The sequence below is a fragment of the Gymnoscopelus microlampas genome (genome assembly GCF_963454915.1).
Source record: "Gymnoscopelus microlampas genome assembly, chromosome: 21".
NCBI lineage: Eukaryota > Metazoa > Chordata > Actinopteri > Myctophiformes > Myctophidae > Gymnoscopelus > Gymnoscopelus microlampas.
This window is the reverse complement of record NC_139958.1, coordinates 33,090,600-33,112,236: the sequence shown is the minus strand read 5'-3', so window position 1 is coordinate 33,112,236 and position 21,637 is coordinate 33,090,600. Positions and strand designations below refer to the sequence as shown.

Genomic DNA, 21,637 nt, shown 5'->3' with positions numbered 1-21,637 from the left:
AACGTTTAAAAAAGAACTGTTAGATCAATGTTAGCTAAACATAAATGTGCAGTTAAAAAGTTTGGATTTCATTCATGAATCACTGTTTTCTCCAAATCAATCCTGTGATAGATTAGCTGTCTCAAGCACGTTTCAAGTCTCTACACAAGTTGATTTGAAGTTAATGGAATCCAAAGGCACCCTGGAAAATCAAACAAACCATAGTCTGCTTCGTCAGTAATGTCAAGTATATCGATTCATGAGTCATCCTTTAACCAACCCTCTAGATCTATGATCTCACAACGCGTAGTGTAGATCGGCTATTTTCAGCTATGGTTTTCGCTGGATGTTCGCCTATTATGACATGCCCAGAACAGGTCGGCATGGGCCCCCGACGTCCTACGGGCCTTCTACAGAGGCACCGCTGAGAACATCCTGACTGGCTGCATCACTGCCTGGTATGGGAACTGTAATGACCTCAACTGTAAGACTGTGCAAAGAATTGTGCGGACAGCCGAACACGTCAGTGGATGGATGTGATCTTCCCTCCACCCGAGTCTTATGTGATGAATTGCAAAGCTTGCAGAATCATCAAAGATCCGAGCCACCCCAACCACGGACATCAAATGATGCCACAAGGGAAGTGGCTACGTGGCCACAAGGCCACTGCAGCAGGCTCCTAAAGAGCTTTTTCCCCCAGACAATTAGACACGTGAACGAGCTAGCCAAAGCCAAAGCAAAGCTTGGGAATTGCTAATACCCCCCCACCCCCAAATGTCACTCTTATTCTTCTGTATACAAGAAGTAACCATAAAGACAACCTTTAAACGTGTTGGGTTCATGTGGTTAAAAACATATTTTGCTGTGAAGCAGGAGCCAAGTTTCCCATCCCATTCAGAGGGATAACACCATTGCACTTGAGTGAGCTACAGTATACAATATGTCCTACATCCTGATGTCATTTTTTTGTCCATTCTTGCCAATTCTTTCAAGCTGTGTCTCGTCCCCTGATTCATTCTGTTCCCACTCACTTTATTTTTATTCCAGTGTTCTGCTAGCGAGCATACTGTGTGTTTTTAATTAGCAAAGACACCCTTTCAAAGTCACAGCTTCCAGGTTCCACTCGTGTGTGTGCGTGTGCATGTGTGTGCATGTGTGTGTGGGTGTGTGTTAATGTGTGATAATTTGTCAGTGTTAAAAGTAAGTAGCCTTGGGAGCCAACGGTTCCCGAGCCAGGTGGCCCATAGGTCAGGTCAGCCTATATCCATGTTTCGGTAGCGTGTACAAGTACACCCCCCTGGACATGACACTAGTGTCACAGGGAGTTACCCCCAGTCCAACCCTTGATGCTGAGTGCCAAGCCGGGAGGCATTGGGTACCATTTCGTATTACCATTTAGATTGAGCCCCCGACCTCCCACTCTCAACACAAGGCCACCGAGCTGGTTAATTGTTCAAAATCTTCAGAGTTAATTTATCCATGTGTAGCTCAGAGAGTGTTTCAACACTGTAGTGCATTGGTTCTCGAAGTGGGGTCCGGGGACCCCCAGGGGTCCTTGAGGGAATTCCAGGGGGTCCCCAGCTGGGGATGGATAGTTAGGAACCAAATGGACCCTTATGGGTATATAACTCTGAGAGTGTACTCTGAGAGTGTATTGATTTGATCTTACAATATAAATTGGGGTCCCAGAGATGTAAATGCCATTAAATGGGGGTCCGTAGCCTAATGCATGTCAAACTGGGGGTCCTTGAAATTTAAATGGTTGAGAGTCACTGATAGAGCCGTAAAAATCTTCTCTTATGGGAGTCCCTGGCATATCTTTTCAAATGGGGGTCCGCGGGCTAATAAGTGTCAATTTGGGGGTCCTTGACATGAAAAAGTTTGAGAAGCACTGCTGCAGTGTGTATGTGTGTGTGTGTGTATATGTGTGTGTGTGTGTGTGTGTGTGTGTGTGTGTGTGTGTGTGTGTGTGTGTGTGTGTGTGTGTGTGTGTGTGTGTGTGTGTGTGCGTGTGTGTGTGTGTGTGTGTGTGTGTGCTTTCTATGGCTATGCTTCACTGTACCAAAGTGAGTGACAGCACAAGAGACAGCGACAGCTGTAAGACAAAGACCACCATATGCCCTCCCGCCTCTTCATTTGCTTCGCCATCTTCAGTTTGTATAACGGCAGCAAAGTTGTTCTGCATCTCCCAGCAGAGCCAACAGGCCCAAGGTGAACCCTTCAGCTATATATACTGTACCCTGCCGGAATCTTAATCACCCACCTGCTTCACCAGCAGCATTTGTACTCACCATTCACATCCCTTTCAGGCCAAGGTCACAATGGAGTGACATAAACAGGGGGGAAAAAAAGAAAGCGCACCATGAACGATACTTCTCTTATTGTCATATCGCAGGGCAGATGTTTCGTTTTATGAAGCTAATGAAATTTGTATCTACTCCGCTGAAGGGAAAACGACCCGCGATGTGTGCAGTGTGGCTAATGGTGCTCTATGGTTTATACTTAATGGTCATCAGTGGTGTGAAGTAACTAAGTACATTTACTTTACTAAAGTATTTCCAATTTTCAATACTTTTACTTCTGCTCCACTACATCACAGAGGCAATTATTGTACTTTTACTCCACTACAATTATTTGAAAACTTTCGTTACTAGTTACTTTGTAGATTTTGATACATTTTTACAAAACATACATTAACCACTTCAGCCCCATATACATTTCGGCCATTTGAAAATAGCCGATCTATAAGCTCACAATGCGTCGCGATGCGACGCATTGTGAGCTTGTAGATCGGCTATTTTCAAAAGATTTTTACTTTTGCTACTTTAAGTACATTTTGATACCAATACTTATGTACGTTTACTCAAGTGAATTTAGAATTTGACTTGTAACAGAGTATTTCTACATTGCAGTAATGATACTTTTACTTAAGTAAATAATGCGAGTACTTTTCCCACCACTGGTTAAAGGTCATTCAAAAATGGGCGGTCCGCTCGCTGGACCTGGGCCATCTCTGTGCGGTCATTCTCAGTCTCTGGCTCTGGCGGCATCTACATCAGATAAGGTGACCGCAGCCACTTTATCGCTGTGGCCTATACAAAGTATACAACTGACAATCGATGAAGAGAGAGATGGGACAAGATCTATAAAAGTTAGCTGAACAAACAACTTGGGCAGCACCCAATAGGGACCAGGCCTTATCTCTGATACTTATACAACACAAAAGGAGGAACACACACCATTATTGAGGAGGTGCCGACCACGGTGAGGATAACGTTTTAAGAACGCCGTTTCTCAATGTCGCGTCTCGGGACCACCGGGGGTCCAAATGGATGGGTCTGTAACTCTCTAAGTTAAATAAGCACTCAGGATTTTACAGCGTAGATTGGGGTCCTAAAGGCATTAAAAAAGTGGTATCAGACGGGGGTTTGTGGGCCAATGCATATCAAACAGGGATGCCATTGTATTATTACTGTAAAACAACTTCTACAATTGGAACTTCAGACTCTAATTGGGTCCCGCTATTGATCACAAACAGCAATCAAAAGGCAATCATTTGGAGCAGTTACCAAACAAGAACCATTGCAATGAATGGTTCCGCCGTAAAATACAGAAGAGCATTTATGGATTGTGCTCAAGTCAAGTGATCTGTGGTTTATGAATATGTGCCTAGCCAGCCACAATGGTCTTTCTCTCTCGGGAAATGTATCTTACATTGATAGATGAGCTGACATAAAATAAAACACACACACACACACACACACACACACACACACACACACACACACACACACACACACACACACACACACACACACACACACACACACACACACACACACACACAGTTTATGTGTGTACACTGCGCAGCTTGCAGTTACTGAGAAGGGAATGAAACTTTGTAATTATGCTTTTGGTGTCTTAATCGCATAAGGATGGGCTTGTGATAAGAAACACAAATAAACATTAATTTATTCATTCATACATATTCCCTGCCAGGCCAGCTGTAGGCCGAAGGCTTGGGATTATGTTTTCACTCCTGTGATTTCTGTCTGTCTGTCTAGCTGTCCGTCTGTAAACAGCTGTCTCAAGCACCGCTGGACTGATCAGCGTGAAACTTTGCACGCACACTCCCGGGAGGCCAAGGAAGAACCTCTGCCACATTGTTCAAAATTGGTCTGTTATAGTCACCACCAGGCCGATTTCTGCAAGAAATTTCTGCAAAAATTAAATCGCAATTCACTGTTAGCCACCGTCATAATATGGAGCGCAAACCAGGTCATGAATTCACCTTTCATCACCTTTCTTCGATTAATGGGACGCGTCACCGTGTTGGTGCCAAGAGCTGCTCGAAAATGTAAGTATTAATTTAACTCGGAGAGTGTACAAATGGAACCAAATGGACCACACTCTTGGAGTTAAATTAACACTATGGATTGTGCTAGATAGATTATCCTTTCATTAATTAATCAATTGCTACTCATGTAACTATGAATGTTTAATCATAATGGTGTAAATGTGATATGTAAACCTCTTCAGAAGAAACCAACACCTAACCCGAACAAAGAAAGCAGAGGATTTGAGAATAACAATTTGTATTCTTGTTCTCCATTTTGCCGTCTCTGTCTCTCTGGGTTTTTTTTGGTACTATTGCCGGCTTAACATAACACGAACCACATATTCCTTCCCAAAATAAAATCACCCTTTGAAGCAGCACAACAGCACAACAGTACAAAGACAATATACAAATGTGGAATTTGTCTCACATTTAGGCATTTAAAATATATTGTATACATGGGCTTTTAGGAGACCATGAGACGAACTGAGCCGTATTAGACATTCGACAGAGGGAAAACATAACATTTCCAACCTTTTTACAGCCTACAAAACATATCAAGGAAATGAAAAAATCCGACCGGGCCACACATCGCCAGTTCATCAGCGTGTTGGTGGTGTATTTGCCAAACACGTCTTCCATGGCTACGGTCTGTCAGAAGATTAGTGTTCGAGATGAAGACACAGATGTTTCCACCAAACAGTAGCGCCCGCTTCTCTGACTATGACAAATGTGCGACAAAGTGTGTTTTTGTGTCCCTAGTTTGTTTTCACACTCCCATGCTCTTTCTTGTTCTCTTTGTCTCTCTCTCTCACTTTCTCTACCCCCCCGCCCTCCCCTCTCTCTTCCTGTCCCTCTGTCTGTCTGTCTGTCTGTCCGTCTCTCTCTCTCTCTCTCTCTCTCCCCTCTGTGTCTTTCTCTCTCTCTATATTTTAGAACAAAATTAGAACATCACTTTCCTCTCAGGAAATGTAACCCTATTTTCTTTGAGAACGGCAAAGCAGTTAGAGTGAGGTGTGCGGCAAAAGAAGAAGAAAGCTATATGGGAAAGCTATAAAAATCGATTCCAGAAGAAGGTAGTACAGATTGGCTTTGACCTTGCAGGAGCTAACCTAGTATTAAAAGCCAGGGCCTCCAGATGGGACAAGTGCACACTCAGTTGTTGTTTTAACTGTCTAAGGACGGCAAATGAATTATATATATGCCCATATATGGGCATATATGGAGATGTAATATTGACATTATAAACTTGCCTCCAAGTACTGTACTTAGAATGGGTACTGCACTAAGTAATCTGACAATTGGTACAACGGATATTCTGTACAAGGGGCATAATTGGTACAACAGGTATCGCAAAACTGGAGGGGCATGTGCTTCCAACAAGCATCGGCCTCGTTGTAAGAATTTTTTTTGTACCATGAAATCACAATTGAAAATCTCATTCAGCCACTATCATCAGTGCGCTGCTAAGTGATCCAAAAGCAGAACAACCCAATCTCGAGTCAAGATCCTGTAGCCCAGGTGGATAGCCTGTTGGACAGTCATGAAAGAGATGCATGCACATCCCAATCTGTCCAGCTAGGTGCTGGACAAATGACAGATCAACAGTTTAAAAAAAAAGAAAAAAAGAAAGAAGAACAAAAACAATTCTGGTATTAGTCACCGTTATTGTTATCGGTATAGAACATGGTCTTCTCCCTATTTTGGACAATATGTCATCCATTAGTAGGGATTCAGAGTGTAATATTTATTCTGGCTTTAATCGGACTGACCTTGTTGTATCTTACTGTTTATGTATATACTAGAGTTTCGGGGGGCTACGCCCCCCTCAACCCCAGCCGCGCACGGGGCCGAGCGTGGCCGTGTGTATATTGGGGGACCCAAATCGCCGGAGTAAAACTGTGGAGAATTTTTTTTGAAAAAGGAAAAAATTTGAAGAAATAATATTTGTTATGTTTCAGGGGGTCCACAGGGGGTCCGCGGACCCCCTGATGGTCCACTGACCCCCTGTGGAGTGTTGGGACGCGCGGGGACACCCCTGGAACATTTTTTTTTTTTTTCATGAAGGTGGTTGCTTGTTTCTGGCGCTGGCTGTGCAAACCTGGCAACCCAGCGCATGCTGCCGCACAAACGTGGCAACCCAGCGCATGCTGCCGCACGTTACACCAGAAATGGTGCCTGGAGAAAATGGTGACCAAAAAAAAAGTTTGGAAAAAAAGGAAAAAACCCCCGCAGCGGCTGCGTGCTGTTGTGGTGATGAGGTCGTGCGCACGGTAAACGGTACGAAGCTGCCTCCCCTTCCGTTTTGTCCGACATTTGGTGAGTAGAATTAATTATGTTGCGCGGTGGAAAAGGTGTAGTTAGCAGTGAGATGTCCCCTACGCGAGGCGTAAATTCAGCGCGGCCGCCGTGGCGAGTCAGTTGCCGACATGTGGTCTGGCGGTGCGTTGTTTAGTCGATAACAGAGCTGTGGGGTGTGGACACCGAGGGTGCGGAAGTTGGTCGCCATTTATATAGTTAGATTGATTTGCACGTCTATTAGTGTGATTGACACACCTCTCATGAATTGAGGAGTAATAATTGAGAAATTCTCTTGGTAGGCTTTTCCCCCCCTCTACCATATACAGTACGCACGCACGCACGCACGCACGCACGCGCACACACACACACACACACACACACACACACACACACACACACACACACACACACACACACACACACACACACACACACACACACACACACACACACACACACACACACACACACACACACACAAAGCGGGTCCAAGCATCAGTCTACAGTCACATCCTGCACAGATTTATCATAGGAGTCCATTGAACACCTGGAACTTCTGTGAGTGCCAATATGCCACAGTATGGGAATGTTTATTTTTTTGTTTTATTTATTGTTGTTAATGTTCTGTTTAATGTACAGTATTCCAACTGTATTAGCTCCAGTGGTCTATTATTTGCCCTTGATGGTGTATTCATAGGTTGCAGAACATCAGTGAAGTTTCTCCAGATTGGCCTGCAAGGATTCGAAGTTGACAATGTTTTGTTGCCAGGCAGAATTTAGGTAAAGACTCTGCAGCTCCACCAGGTAACCACAGATGTTGTCAGGGCGCGAATGAGTAAATCATTGTCTGTCATTTGTGGGTAGAAGTACTGTACTGGGGTTGTCCACATATCCTGAGAGAAGCCCATAGATACACTCTACCACGTGGAGTGGCTTCCACTCGTAGATCCCTGTCGGTGTTTCCCACAGGGATCCCGTGTTTTGGGGAGTTGGTCATAGACCTCCAGCAGGCAAGTGGACTCCAATCTCCTGCATGGTGCGTTTGACAAAGCCCACATCCCAGTTCAGCTGACGCACCTGCTGTTCCAAAAACCTCACAAGGAATTGAAGAGGAAAGTATATTCCAGTGTAAATCTTTCCAAGTGACACCAGTTTTAAATTGAGGGCCCTCATTCTGTCTGCTGGACTCATGTCTACACTGTCATTCAGCGCTTTCTCTATGATCTCCTGCCACAGTGAGTGCACTAGAATTGGGTCCGAGTGTCCAGCACAATGAATGATGGCCAGTTTGCACTCTGACAGCTTAAAATGGTCGGCAAACTCTTCGTAGAGCTTGGTGATGTCCATAAGTTCTGAGTCCAACAGTGAAATGGCATTCTTCACTGAGGGATGTTGGGAACACTGTCTGGACAACGTGTCCTGGATCTGTACTTGGATACGCACCACCTCCATCTTTTCTTCAAGCTCATGAAGGAACTCTCCATCAGCCGCCTGGGCCTCATCCCAGCCACAGGAGGAGCTCTTAGCAGACAAAATAGCTCGAGAAATGTACTGCAAACGCTGCTTCAGGGGGATCTCAGTGCTGTTCATGTCAGCAAGGCGTGCCAATACACGGGCTGCCTTGCCAAAGCTGAGGTTCTTCTCATAGTAACGCCACAAGAGGTCCATGTTGCGCACCTTACTCTGGTCCTGCTTGATCATGTGCATCAGGTGTTCCTCCAGATAAGGACAATTTACCTGGAGAAGCTTATCAGTAAGGTCAGCCTGGATGAGCCAGTTATAGAGAGCTACGTGAAATAGCTCATCCTGAGACCTCTGGGCCAGACCCAGCATCTGTTCAAAGCGGGAAGTAGCAGTCTCATTACTTAGCATGTTAGGGTGAGATGTCAGAACTGGTCCAGGCTGCTCGGAGGCATAAAGAGACTGAGAGGCAACCTCGCCCTGGTTCAGCAGTTCCTGCAGGGTATCTGTGATGCATTTATAACATGATAATCTTTCCTGGAACGCCATCTGTCCAGCTCTGTCCTCCTCTGGCTCCCCGTTCTTATAGAAGTGGCGTCCCAGACATTGGGGATCCATCCTGTCTGCTGCAGTGAGGCACAATTCCAGGACCCCCTCATAGAAATGGACCTGCCTGTACTGAAAACAGACGAGGGGCAGGTGAACGTGGTGGCTGATTTGCTGATACAGCCGTAGTGACTTTCTCAGAGTTCTCTCTTTATCCGTCTTGTTCTGGATCTCCCGAGAGCACTGCAGCAACTCATTAGCCTTAGAGAGGACACTGTCATCACTGCTGTACAGTAAGGGACAGATGTCCCTGAGGCGATTACTGATTGCATCCACTAAGTAGTCCTTGTCTTTCTTGTAAAAATTAATAAGCGCTGTGATGAGAGGTCCTGCAATCTCTTTACCTCGATTCACCACATCCTTAAAACTCACTCCCTTCATCTGCTCCTGCAACTCCTTGGGGAGCTCTGAGATAATGAGGCTGAACTGATCTTCACAGAGAAGCCTCCAAAGGGCCAGTGTCTGACAAGAACGATGAACCAGCTGCTGGATACCCTGCAGAGACATTTTCTCATAGACCTGTAACTCCATGTGAAATTTCCTCTGGAGTTCCTGCTGTACTTGCTGTGAGCTGGCTCCATCAGTGGGCGTGGAATCCAACAGCCTCTGCTGCAGATTGGCTTGGGAGCTGACACTGGCAGCTCCCAAAGATGAAGGGCTGAACTGAAAATTGTTATCAAGGAATTCCTGCAGACCCTTTAACTTCAGAAGGACTGCCTCCAGATAACGAGGGCCAACACTGCTCTCCAGAATAGTCATAGTCTTATTCTGTTCGTTAATTGTCTTCTCGACGACAAGGCTCCCATCCCAGATATTCCCCAGAATACGGGTGAAGTAGATGCTGACGCCATTGTGTTTCCCTGAGAAGGCCACGGGGGAAACCGACACCTGGGCAATAGGGGCAGCACCAGAATGCATGGGGGTCGCAGGGGCAATATGGACAGCCCCAGAATGTATGGGTGTCGCAGAAGATGTGGTGCCTGAGGGGAATCTCAACTGTGCTTCTCCCCCATATCTGAAGATGGCTCTGGTGGCCCACACCGAAACCTCCGTGTCACACGCAGCCTTAGAACAAGCCAGGATCAAAGCTGTGGCACATGCTTGTTCCTCCCTGAGCAACTTGAAGAATCGTTCAATCTCTTCACCTTCTCCTCCAGCGCAGCTAACCAGCAGGTGACGCAGTTGGTCAACTGGAAGTAGCTTATGGAAGATGACACTACCCTTAGTAGACAGAAGGACAAATCTCTGTCGAGAGATACTGTGTTGTTCGACCACCACAGGCGGGTCAGTAACAGGGACCAGATGTTTGTTCAGCAGAGTAGAGACCTTGGTGGGCCTCTCCTCATTAATAGCACAGAGTGCCCAGGAATGACCATCTACATTGGAGATCATCTGAGTCTCCATCAGAGGATTCCTGTATGGGAAAGAGTCGTGGTTGACGCACCACAGGATGTCGTTATACTCTGTCTCAGATGCAGCCATTAGTAGAACTCCTTTGCTATGTAGAGCCTTGTGGACCTTTGCAGGTTTCGGCAGGGTTGAAGAGGCAGAAAACCCCGGTGGAAGGCGGACATGAACCAAGCGAAGAAGGCTGGGTCTCGCAGAAACACACTTCTGTTGGCTATGTGGGGTGGTGCTGAAGTAGAGACGCACACCTGCATGAGTAATAGCAAGCAGGTGACAGCCTAAAGACTCATATTTGTCAATCACAGAGATCTGGACAATTGGGCTGAAGACAGAAGGATGAACTGTACAGGCAACTTCTTTTGCTTTAGACACAATGTCACTCTGTGACATTTCACCTTTCACCCAACTAATGCCCATGCCATCAGCACCCAGGTCATATACCTGTAGGACTCCTGTCTCTGAGTGGGTGAAGAGAGTGTTGCGGGAGTTGTCAATGGCAATCTGTACAATAGGGTTATCGACTGATAACAAGGGCTGGAGCATGGAGGGAACAAGAAAGGATGCAGCCCAATCCGATACGTTTTTGTAATGCTTGATCTTTCGGCAGCACTGGCTGAACCAGCCCGCCTCAGCCTGGTAAATGAACTCATACAGGCAGCCATCCTTGCCTGCCATGAAGATGCGTCCGTGGTCTGTGGATGCAATGGCCAGGATGTAGGTATTGTCTGTTGGGATGGAGTAGCGTAGGTCTGGTAGCAGTTGCATTTCACCGGACAAGCTGTCATTCAACCCTGTATGGCCTTTAGGGAAACCGAGTCCAAGGATAACCACCTCCACTGGAGTGGCTAGTACTAAAAGATAGTCGATGCTAGGCTGAAAAACTCCTGGCTTCGGTTTCACGAGACCCACTGACAGGATGGTTTCAATGAGACCATCAAAATATGCCACGTCACCACCATTTTCATAGTCCCACATGAAGATGACATTGTCAATGGTGAGCCATGCTCGACTTATCTCAGGAAAGACTCCCATCGTGCAGTTACACTGCATATGGCTGAATCTTTCCACCAGTTCAGGAGGTAAGGGTACCCTGCGGCCTGCACTAAGCTCTGGGAGGTTTGGCACACTAAGCAGTCCCGGCCCCTGAAGGGGATAGTCCATGTCTGACATTCCAGAGAGTGATGGCGGAGAGTACGGAGAGGGAGGAGAGGAAACCAGCTCTGACAGATCAGGGAAGTGGCGGTCCTCTTTCAGGTGATCATCCATGAGCCGAACAGTGTCCTCCAGCGTCTCGGTGGGTGCAACGGCGGGGCCGCTGTGTCTACCGCTGGACGCCATGATGAAAATGCTACCATCACTGCTGCCTCCATTGAAAATATGCTGCATGCTTCTATCTGATGTGGCTGTAGAGCCCATACATGGAGATCCCTGATGTTATCAATATGACGTCATCTATAAATGCACAAAATCTTTGTCTGTATCATAGACGTCATAGTATTGATGTCCTATACTGGCCTCCAATACTATTACAATGGGTACAGCACTAAGTACTCTGACAATGGATACAAGGGGTATTGAATAACCAAGGGGTGTTTGTTCCCAATGGGCATTGCCTTCGTTTTCAAAAACGTAAACAAAAAGAGAGTAGCCGATCTACATGCTCACAACGTGACACAGTATGAGCTTGTAAATCTGCTATGTTTGTCTTTTTTTTGCCATTAGCGACAGTAGCCAATCTACAAGCTCACAACGCATCACAAAGCACAATTTTTCATTTCTTTTCTTATTTTTAGAGCCATTCCCATTTCACAATATAGGGGCCGCAGCCAGAGGCTATCTATTTGGGGTCATCGACATGAAAACGTTTGGGATCCCTGCTGTAGAGCCCTTGAGACCCACCATATATTTTCGCAACAGTTTTTGCCCCTGCACTCCTGGAGGCGTCAAGAGACATTTTCAGATTAGGCAGGCAGTCAGCTGACTCTCCATTAATAGAACTTGTAGAGCTGGATCTTCAGGCAAACGCTGCATGGACACTGTATATGAAAAGGCAACTCTTTGCCATTACTATTTATGAACATCCACACAAAGTTCTTACGGTAACATTACCGGAAATACCTACACTATGTAATTGAACTGACATTTACTGCGTTGCGCTAGCTAAATAACAAGACAAGTAACTGTGTGCCCTTTCTGTCCAATCTTTAGTTATTGATATCAAGTTCCTATAGTGTATTGCGTGAACGAGGCCTCACAAATCACAAGTGGTGAAGTATCATTATACGATGTGGTCTATCATGTCTCCTTTGGCTAAATGGAAATACTAGTGATATTTATACTTCACATGTAAGTACGCAAGTGCTTCACATGTACAATGTTGGTGTGAGCTTCTTTGAAAAAGAAAAGTACACAATACTACTTTCACACACAAGTTTCACTTTGGCATTTCACTTTTCTGGGTAAAATAGGGACACCAGGTTGAAAGTGGTTCAGAGCAAGAAGGAAAGAAAGAAAGAAACTACAGTGCACAATAAATGAATAAAGAAACCCAGTAAAAGGCACGACAAACAGGAAAGTCTTCAGCTTTGATTTAAAAGAACTGAAAGATGAAGCAGAGCTGCAGTTTGTTCCAGATACTGTACAGTACAGTATGTGGTGCATAAAAACAGAACACTGCTTCTCCACGTTTAGTTGTGACTCTGGGTTCAGAGAGCAGACCTGTCCCAGACAACCTGAGAGGTCCGAGTTCATGACGTGGCACAAGATCAGAAATGTGTTTTGGCCTTAAACCATTCAATGCTTTGTAAACCAACAGCAGTGTTTTGAGCCAGTGCAAATATGGAACTGGAGTGATATGATCCACTTTCTTGGTATTAGTAACTAGTCCAGCAGAAATGTTCTTAACCCATTAAGGCCTGAGTCCGATTCTTAAAATGTTTTCTAAATCCTAACAGTTTTTTTTTTAAACTTAAAAAAAAAAATGAAATATATTTTTTCACAATTTTTCAAAAATAGCAGATCTACAAGCTCATAGCGCGGCACTCGGTGCCGCGCTATGATGTTTTCTGCAACATCATTGGTATAGTCCACAACGGAATTGATGGCTATCCACATACTGTAGGCCTGGGGCAGCTGCTCTCGCCCTGCCTTCTGATTTAATCACATTACCAGACCGTAATGCTATTCAATCACATAGAAAAATGAAAGGACATCATTGATAACGATAACCATAAAAGATGAGAGATAGGGCCATGGAGTTCCTTCTAGGCGCCCCATTCAATTAGGAGGCCCAATCCAACACTATACTGTACTGTACATCTGAGCCTGTCTCTCATTCAGTGGTAGACAGTAGCTAAGTACATTTACTTGAGCACTGTACTTAAGTAAACTACGGATACTCAAAAAATGCACTTGGGTATTAGTATTTTTGGATACTTATGACTTTCACTCCACTACATTTCAAGGAAGGGAAAAAGTACATTAAAAATTAACAAGCTCTACAAGCTACATCATGTTGAGCTTGTAGATGGGCTATTTTCACAATTATGATTTTTTGAAAATGTCTGGAAAATCTTTACATTTTTTGGGGGGGAAAACTAAAAATACTTTGAAATTTTGACAGAGCAACTTTCACTTGTAGTTGAGTAATATTTGACCAGGAGTATACATATTTTGATTCAAGTATACTGAAGTTATTGTAAGTACTTTGTCCACCACTGCACAGACAATACAGAAGTGCAATTGATTGCTAATCAACTTCATCAAAGGGGGTAATGGTGCTTACCTGCTGTAGCAGCCTGGGGAATTATACTTAATTTAAATATAAATTAGGTTTTATTTCTCTCTCTCGACAGTCAACTTGTCGCCATGTGCGTGTGTGCGTGCGTGCGTGCCTGTGCATGCAAGCTGTCATGGTGTCTCCTTCTAGAATGCTGTGACCTTTTGGTTATCAGATTATTTCTCTAACCACCCAGCCAGTCTGCTGCCTTTCAGTGCAGTTGTTGTGTAGAGATAGCCTTATGAATCTCTTTTTTGTTTTCAATGTAATCTTATTGCATTTAAAATGTACATGGTTTACACCAGTGAGTAAATATCCTCTTTTCTCATTTCCTACATTTAAAAACACATTTATTATTTGAAAAGAAGAAACATGAAAACACAACATTTCAATAAAAAAAATGTTTTAAGAAGAAGTGAAAATAGCAGATCTACAAGCTCACAACGCGGCGCGCTGGGTCCCGGGGAAATGTCTAATTTCTCTTTTGGGTCTTGAGCTAAAACGATTTTGAATCACTGGTTTGCACGGTGGGTTTCATGGCCCTCGTTTCTACAAATTAATTCAAGCCCATACTGTGTAATTTGAAGCTAATCAAATTAATTGAGAATATATGCAACTCTATCTATATAAAATCTATAAATTCCAGGAATCTCTGTATGGATGATTTTCCTTCACGGATCTCGAGAACCATTCATCCCATCGACCTCACAATTGTCGGGTGTATTGCTGAGGACCCAAGTAAGTGCAGTGTGAAGTCCATGATGAGCGGTTCTCCAGAGCAGACCCACTCCAATCAGGAGTTTATGCCAAATAGCAGGCCACGCCGTGAACAGGCACCGCGCTAGTTACTTCAAATTCTGTAGACTTTTGGTATACGTGGTTCTCTTCTGACAGCATGTACTGTGTAATGACTTTTTGTTGTCTCTATTAACAACATCCACTCGCTTCCACATCACGGTGAAAATTAGGTCAGAGCACGTTTGACAGTGGTGGGAAAAGTTATCAAATGTTTTACTTAAGTAAAACTATCAATACTGCAATGTTGAAATACTCTGTTACAAGTAAAAGTCCGGAATTCAAAATGTACTTGAGTAAAATTACAAAAGTATTGGCAACAGGTACTTAAAGTATCAAAAGTAAAAGTACTCATTATACAGAATGTCCCATTTCACAAGTAAATAATAATAATTTGAAAACAGCCGATCTACAAGCTCACAGTGCGTCGCATCGCGATGCATTGTGAGCTTGTAGATCAGCTATTTGTGGCCGAAATGTATGGCCGAAATGGCCAAAATGTATATAGGGCTGAAGTGGTTAATGTATGTTTTGTAATAATACTCCAAATCTACAAAGTAACGTTTTCAAATAATTGTAGTGGAGTAAAAGTACAATATTTGCTTCTGAGAAGTAGTGGAGTAGAAGTAAAAGTACTGACAACTGGAAATACTCCAATAAAGTAAAAATACCTCAAAAGTGTACTCAAGTACAGTAATTGAGTAAATGTACTTAGTTACTTTACACCACTGACGTTTGATGACTGCATTTTGCCATGTGACCAATTCTTATTGGTCTACCATGACTGTACAGGACACATATAGCGAGGAAACACACATTCGGTGAAAGGCCAAATAATACGGTTATTGGAACACGCTGGCTGGATCCTTGGTAATATAAGGACACACGCACAGGAGGCCTTAATGGATACAGAGCTCTCTCTCTCTCTCTCTCTCTCTCTGCTTGTTCAGGCAGCACTATCATGGCTGTGTTATTCTAAGAGATGATTAATATTGAAGTGGAGGAGCTGTTGACACAGTAGGAGGTTGGGAAAGGCAGCCCATTCTAACAGAGGTCTCCTGGCTCCCAGGGAGGCGCTGCAGTGCTCTCTCACGCAGTAAATTATCACAGCCCTCCACGCTGCCAAGTACCAAAGCCCTCCAGCTACGTCTCTCCCTCGCCCCCGTCTCTTTCTATCTCTCTCTCTCTCATATAACCTATTGGCTCTCATATACATAATCACTTACTTTCACTCTTTGTGAAAGACGCGCACACACACACACGCACACACACACATGCGCGCGCACACACACGCGCACACGCACACCCAGTCCACAGGCAGTCCACATGCAAACATAACTTCATAGCTCTCCAAGTTTGGAAACTTTTCCCTGAATCTAATTGCTTTTTTTAAAACTCTAATCAACACCATCGTTATCTCCACCTGCTTTACCTGATTCCTCTCTGCCTCTGTCCCCGTCTGTCTGGGGGGAGCTTGGTGCTCTTATTTATCCGTTTCCAAGCTTCCTTGTAATACCTTCAAACGGAGCCAGCAAACGATTGGCAATTATTGCACGAGCTCGCGGGTTTGTGCTCTATGATAAATTGGGGCGCGCGGGTGAACATTGTATTGTTTGAACACTGTGGAAAAACAACAGAAAAATATACATATGCGATATGCAAAATGTGAGCAGGGTGCATGTGCATGCACGCGCGCACGCACACACGCACACTTACGTGCACCGAGATGCATACAGTACTTAACCCATGAAGACCTGAAGCCGATTCTACATGTCTCCTAAATCCCAACAGTATTCTGAAAAACGTATGTTTCTATATCAGTGGTGCTCAATCTTTTTCATGTAAAGGACCCCCAAAATCATATGTATATTGTTCCAGGGACCCCCAGAAGCAAAGATTTGAGTTATAAATGTTTGCTTTATGAATATATATATTCAAAGATTTGCACACATTTTCCCTATTTTTCAAAAATAGCAGATCTACAAGCTCATAGCGCGGCACTCGGTGCCGCGCTATGAGCTTGTATATATCTGCTATTTTTGAATAGCCAAAGTGTAAAATAATGCTTTTTAGCTAAAATCTAAAAATGACAAAGATGCGTTCCCGGTCTTAATGGGTTAAACGTACACCAGACACATATGCAATCCATTCGCATCGATTTACAGTGCCATAGAGTTCGTCAAGGTCTATTGATAAGCAGACTACACAGCTCCTAGATATAGACTCATAGAATGAAGCCAGGGCAGAAATAACAAAGTATGTGTCCTGCATACAATGCAGACATTCTGAATCAGCACTACTATGCACTATCTATCACCATCACAATCAATCACAAACACAGACATCCCACCTCCCCGGAAGTCGTCTGCTCCCGGACACCCGCCAGAATCTCCCGCAAATGCCGGATCCGGTCTAGAGCCCGCCTACTAAATATATGAACATATATGCCAATAAATGGCAAATATATGCTGCATATTATGCCATATTCAGGTTTGTATAAGTGCATATATGTGGATTTATAGGAAATATATGTGTCATATATAGCTCATATATGTTGAACACACATATGTGGCATATATAGAAAATATATATGTTCATATATTTTCTTGACCTCCCTGAAATGATTTTTTTCCAGGGCGGGATGTCTGCAAACACGATCAAAATCACAGTATCATCATAATCACCATCATAACCACCATTACAATCAGTCACCATCGCACCCACCCTCACAATCATCATCGCAATCCCAGTCATCAGCATCACAATCAATAATAATAATAATAATCACAGTCACCATTGCAATATTTGGTCACCAAGTACAACGTACATGTATGTAAAGGAGCTGTATCTCTGTGTTATTGGTACCATAGCATTCCACCTAAGAATCTATTGATCTAGGCCATATCATTCAAAAAGGGTTTATTAATCTGTTGTGGCATAACAAAGCAGTCTGATTGTGAGCCTGGAGTTTGACTCACTTATTTAACCACATGAACCCATAGTGTCCAAATTCTGGAGGGAACCTTTGGTGAAAATAGCAGATCTACAAGCTCACAATGAATTTGGTGGGGAGGGAAAAAAGAGACGGGGCGAGTATAGACCCCTTGTGGACCCCAGTCAACATATAGGGTTTAAGTGGTTAAATCTGCGTACGGTAAAAGAACAAAACATTCTCCCCTCCAACAAAAACTAGGAGGTGCTCTTGAGCAAGGAATAATGTACCCCCTGGTTGCTCCAGTGGAGCTGCCCAGTTGCCAAGATCATGCTGCTCTGAGCTGTGGGTGGTTGTAACTGATTGAGCGCAAAGCATTTGCTCACAAACAGCTTATGCAAATAGCTAAGTGAATAAATATTGAAAAATATAAACATGACACTACTGATTAAAAAGGGTGCATGATATGAGGCAACATAATGTGGTCGGCAAAACGCCAAGAACTATATAGGACATGCAAACAACAAGGATTATCTTTTAAATCAAGATCGTTTTCAACAGTGTACCGAGACCTGTCAGCTCAAAGCAACTTATTTGAATTACGCCCCTTTTAGAGAGAATAGTTGTGATATGGCTTCGCGGAGTGCTGACATTCCGTTTAATGGATAATAAGCCTATTGCTGTTAAGTATTAGCAGGCTTTATTTTCTCTTTTGACAGACATGTTTAGGAAAGGATTGGGATTTCAACTTGCAATACCTCAGACACATGGTAGGCCACTTGTGAAGGCCACTGAACCTCTAGGATACCGCAAATTGCCATTTCTCTGTCAGACTTTTTTATGTAGACTTTTTAAGACTTAAAATGTTATGAAAGTTGATTCCATAAAGTCTTAAAAAGGTAACTAATCCCCTTGGTGTGTGATTTATTCACACCCAAGTTCAAATTGCATATAATTATGTCCTCTTTTTTTGTTCGCCAAAAGACAGTTTCTAGGTGGATAAGGTACACATGACTTAAATGCCTAATGCCTATGCCTAATCATTTAATATATTGTAATCAGTCAGGTGGTGGGTTCAGATACTGTCAGTTAATATACTGTAATAAGTCAGGCGGTGGCTTCAGATACTGTCAGTTAATCTGTCAATATGCAAAAAGAGGGCCACGTTGACTTTAACATTTCTGAAACGATCTCTCTGGCCCTAGGCGAAACTGTCAACTGGGTACTTCAGTTGAACCTTTGAGACAGAAGGGGTAAAGTGCTCAGAAAAGGCTAAGAAAGCCCTGGTCTAATCAACAGCGTTTGTCCACATACAGCATGCTGTATGTATGCTGTGCATGATGTCTCAAACTCACTAAACAGAACCACCTCCAGCCATGAAATGCACACGGGGACATTCTTGGCCCAAGAGTTAGTCTTTTATGCAGCTCAGCCTTCGAGGCAGAAAGACGCATTTTGTGGCTGGGCCAATCAAGATACCATAGAACCATTTCACCGCCAGCCAATCATTCGTGGTTCATCGGTCAGAAAGTGATTTACCAGCAGTTGCTGCTTGCCAGAAAACGTCCTGCTGCAGCTGCCTCCAAAGCTGAGTGTTTCTGCCTCCCAGACAGATGTTGTCTGAATAGGACATGCACAGCGATTGCCTGCAGGGTAGCCCTAGTCCTACTGTAGGTAGGCTACATCATCTCCCCGGGCAGTTACAATGAAGTTGTCTGGCAGAAAGATAGTTCATTATTATTATTATTAATGCATTATAAAAATAGACCAACTACATAGGACAAACATCTACCTGTGAGATAAACTCCTGTATGAGCTTTGGAGGCAGTTCTCTGTCAGGCAGCTAAATCACTAATGTCAAACTCCAAATGATTGATCATATAGCTACTTTGAATGGCAAATCTGCCTGTCAGACAGAGATCAATTTACACAACACACGACAGAGTTCTGCTTCAATTTTGCAGGCGACCGTTCCATAACATTGCCTGGAAGTAAGAAAGCTAAATGTTGATTGATTAATCGGCAATGAATAAGGATCAACAGAAAGACTCCTACATCAGAATTGAGGGCAGATAGCCTCTGACCAATGAACTAGGAATGATTGGCAGTCGATAAAATAGTTGCACAGTATTCTATTTGGCTGAGCTCCAAATATGACTTTCTGCCTGAAAGGTTCATCTGCCCACGAGTAAAAATCTCTGAGCAACAAACTCGGAAAAAGTAAAAGTGAAAATTGTCAAGAGTGTGAAAGTTGGGTTGCAGCTACTTGTGAAACACTTTTGGCCAAATGAGGTGCAGACCATCACCACACTTGTCAACATACACACACAACCAGCCTGTATAGTGCAGCTTCAGCACTCACAATCGTGATATGTGAGGCTTAATTTAAATACCGTACACATAGAAATCTACCAACAATAGCTAAAGACTGGTCAGGGAGACCCTGTCGTTATTAGACTCTATTTCTTGTTTTTTCCTCAGTAACAAAGCCCAAGGGATTTAAATTATGCTATACCAAGGCATCGAATAATATCAAGACCACCTGATATGCTATTCTGATTGGCCAAGATATGTCACATGGGGGTACATTCATTCTCTATAATCCTGCTAACGAGAACAGAGGAAACAGGTGTGTAGATTTATTTCACAGCTACATTTTCTTTATAAATACCAATGTGCACAACATACTACACAACGTACTTCTAATTGATGGAACTACTCTGGCTTGCAATTAGAGATAGCTGGAGACAAAAACATGATACTAGCTACATTGAATGAAAAAAAGAGAACCATGGAAGACTATACTAAACGTTTCAGTGTTAAACATCATGATGACCGGGTTCTCAATGACTGCCTACAGAGAGTGAGAAATGCGGTTTCTAACCGCAAAACCTCCCTGTTTGAGAAACTCCAAAATCATATTGGCCACTGCATTTTAATTATGTAAAGATTTTAAAAAATCTGTGAAAATGCACTAGCACATATTCCAAATGTAGGTCACATTTATGTGGGTTCTCTTATTCTCTTTGCGGACAAAACTAGATATGTAGTCTATTAAAATGTCTATGTCAGTTATTCCAGAACTTAAAAACTAAGAGATACAAATCAGGATATCCAAACATAAAAGTAATGTCAGAAATAAGGCCGACAAGTCCCCTGTGGCTAGGCATTTCAACGGTTACATGGCGGCTTTCCGACATGTCGCCTTTCCGACGTCAACGAACCCTATACCTAACCCTCACCCTAACCCTAACCGCACGCGGAAGCCACTAGTCGGAGTGGCGAGATGTCGGCATGGAAGACTGTTACCCATTTCAACACAGTAGGCCAAGACATGTGTTCCTTGAGGTTTCAGAGTATACATTCTTTAAAGAGAGGTGGTGACAGAGATAGAACACCTCTACAAAGAGAAGATTTTTGGATCCATACCTTACAAATTGAAAGCCCTAAAAAGGTTCAAGTGAAAAATTACTGTTGGAGTGTTTCTATTCTAGTTAACAGGGTCACTTTTGGAGTATTGTGTATGGGTACATGTAACAGAGTGCATGTAGTATAGTATAGTATACATAAGTGAACATACTCGCTTACTGGGGAAAGGGGGTGTGTCCATTTTGGGCATCACTTCCTGTTGTCACTCATTCAATTAATTCAAATCAGTCAATAATAATGTGGGAACACAACCTGACTGAAATCAGAAAAGGTCAAATTTCGAAAGTGACAATTTAAGGACTTTTAAGACCTTTTTAGTGTCTCTAAACTGAATTTAAAAAAAATAAGACCATTAATGCGTCAAAAGTAATCAACAAATTACACTATTACATTTTGTTTTAGCCAAATTGTCAAATAAGTGACAGAAAGCAGCGAAAACATTTTAGAAAATAGCCAATCTACGAGCTCACAATGAGTCACAAGCTTGTAGATTTTCACTGTATGTTCACCTATTATGACATTCCCAGAATAGGGACCCCATGGTTCATGTGGTTCAGAGTGTGAACTTCTGTAGGGTGAAAAGTCAACTTTAGAGTACAATGTATAATGTTGG

The 21,637-nt window shown here is 43.4% G+C and overlaps 1 protein-coding gene and 1 pseudogene across 2 annotated transcripts in view; both read right to left on the bottom strand.

The window, feature by feature from the left end:
• Positions 1-21,637, bottom strand: part of whrna (whirlin a) — a gene marked incomplete at its 5' end in the record, with an annotated part of 218,535 nt that overhangs the window by 41,153 nt on the left and 155,745 nt on the right. The gene's annotated exons all lie outside the window — the stretch shown is intronic.
• LOC311037025 (nuclear pore complex protein Nup155-like) lies at positions 7,325-11,377 on the bottom strand (annotated as a pseudogene). The gene has a single exon. The product of its transcript is annotated as a nuclear pore complex protein Nup155-like (transcript).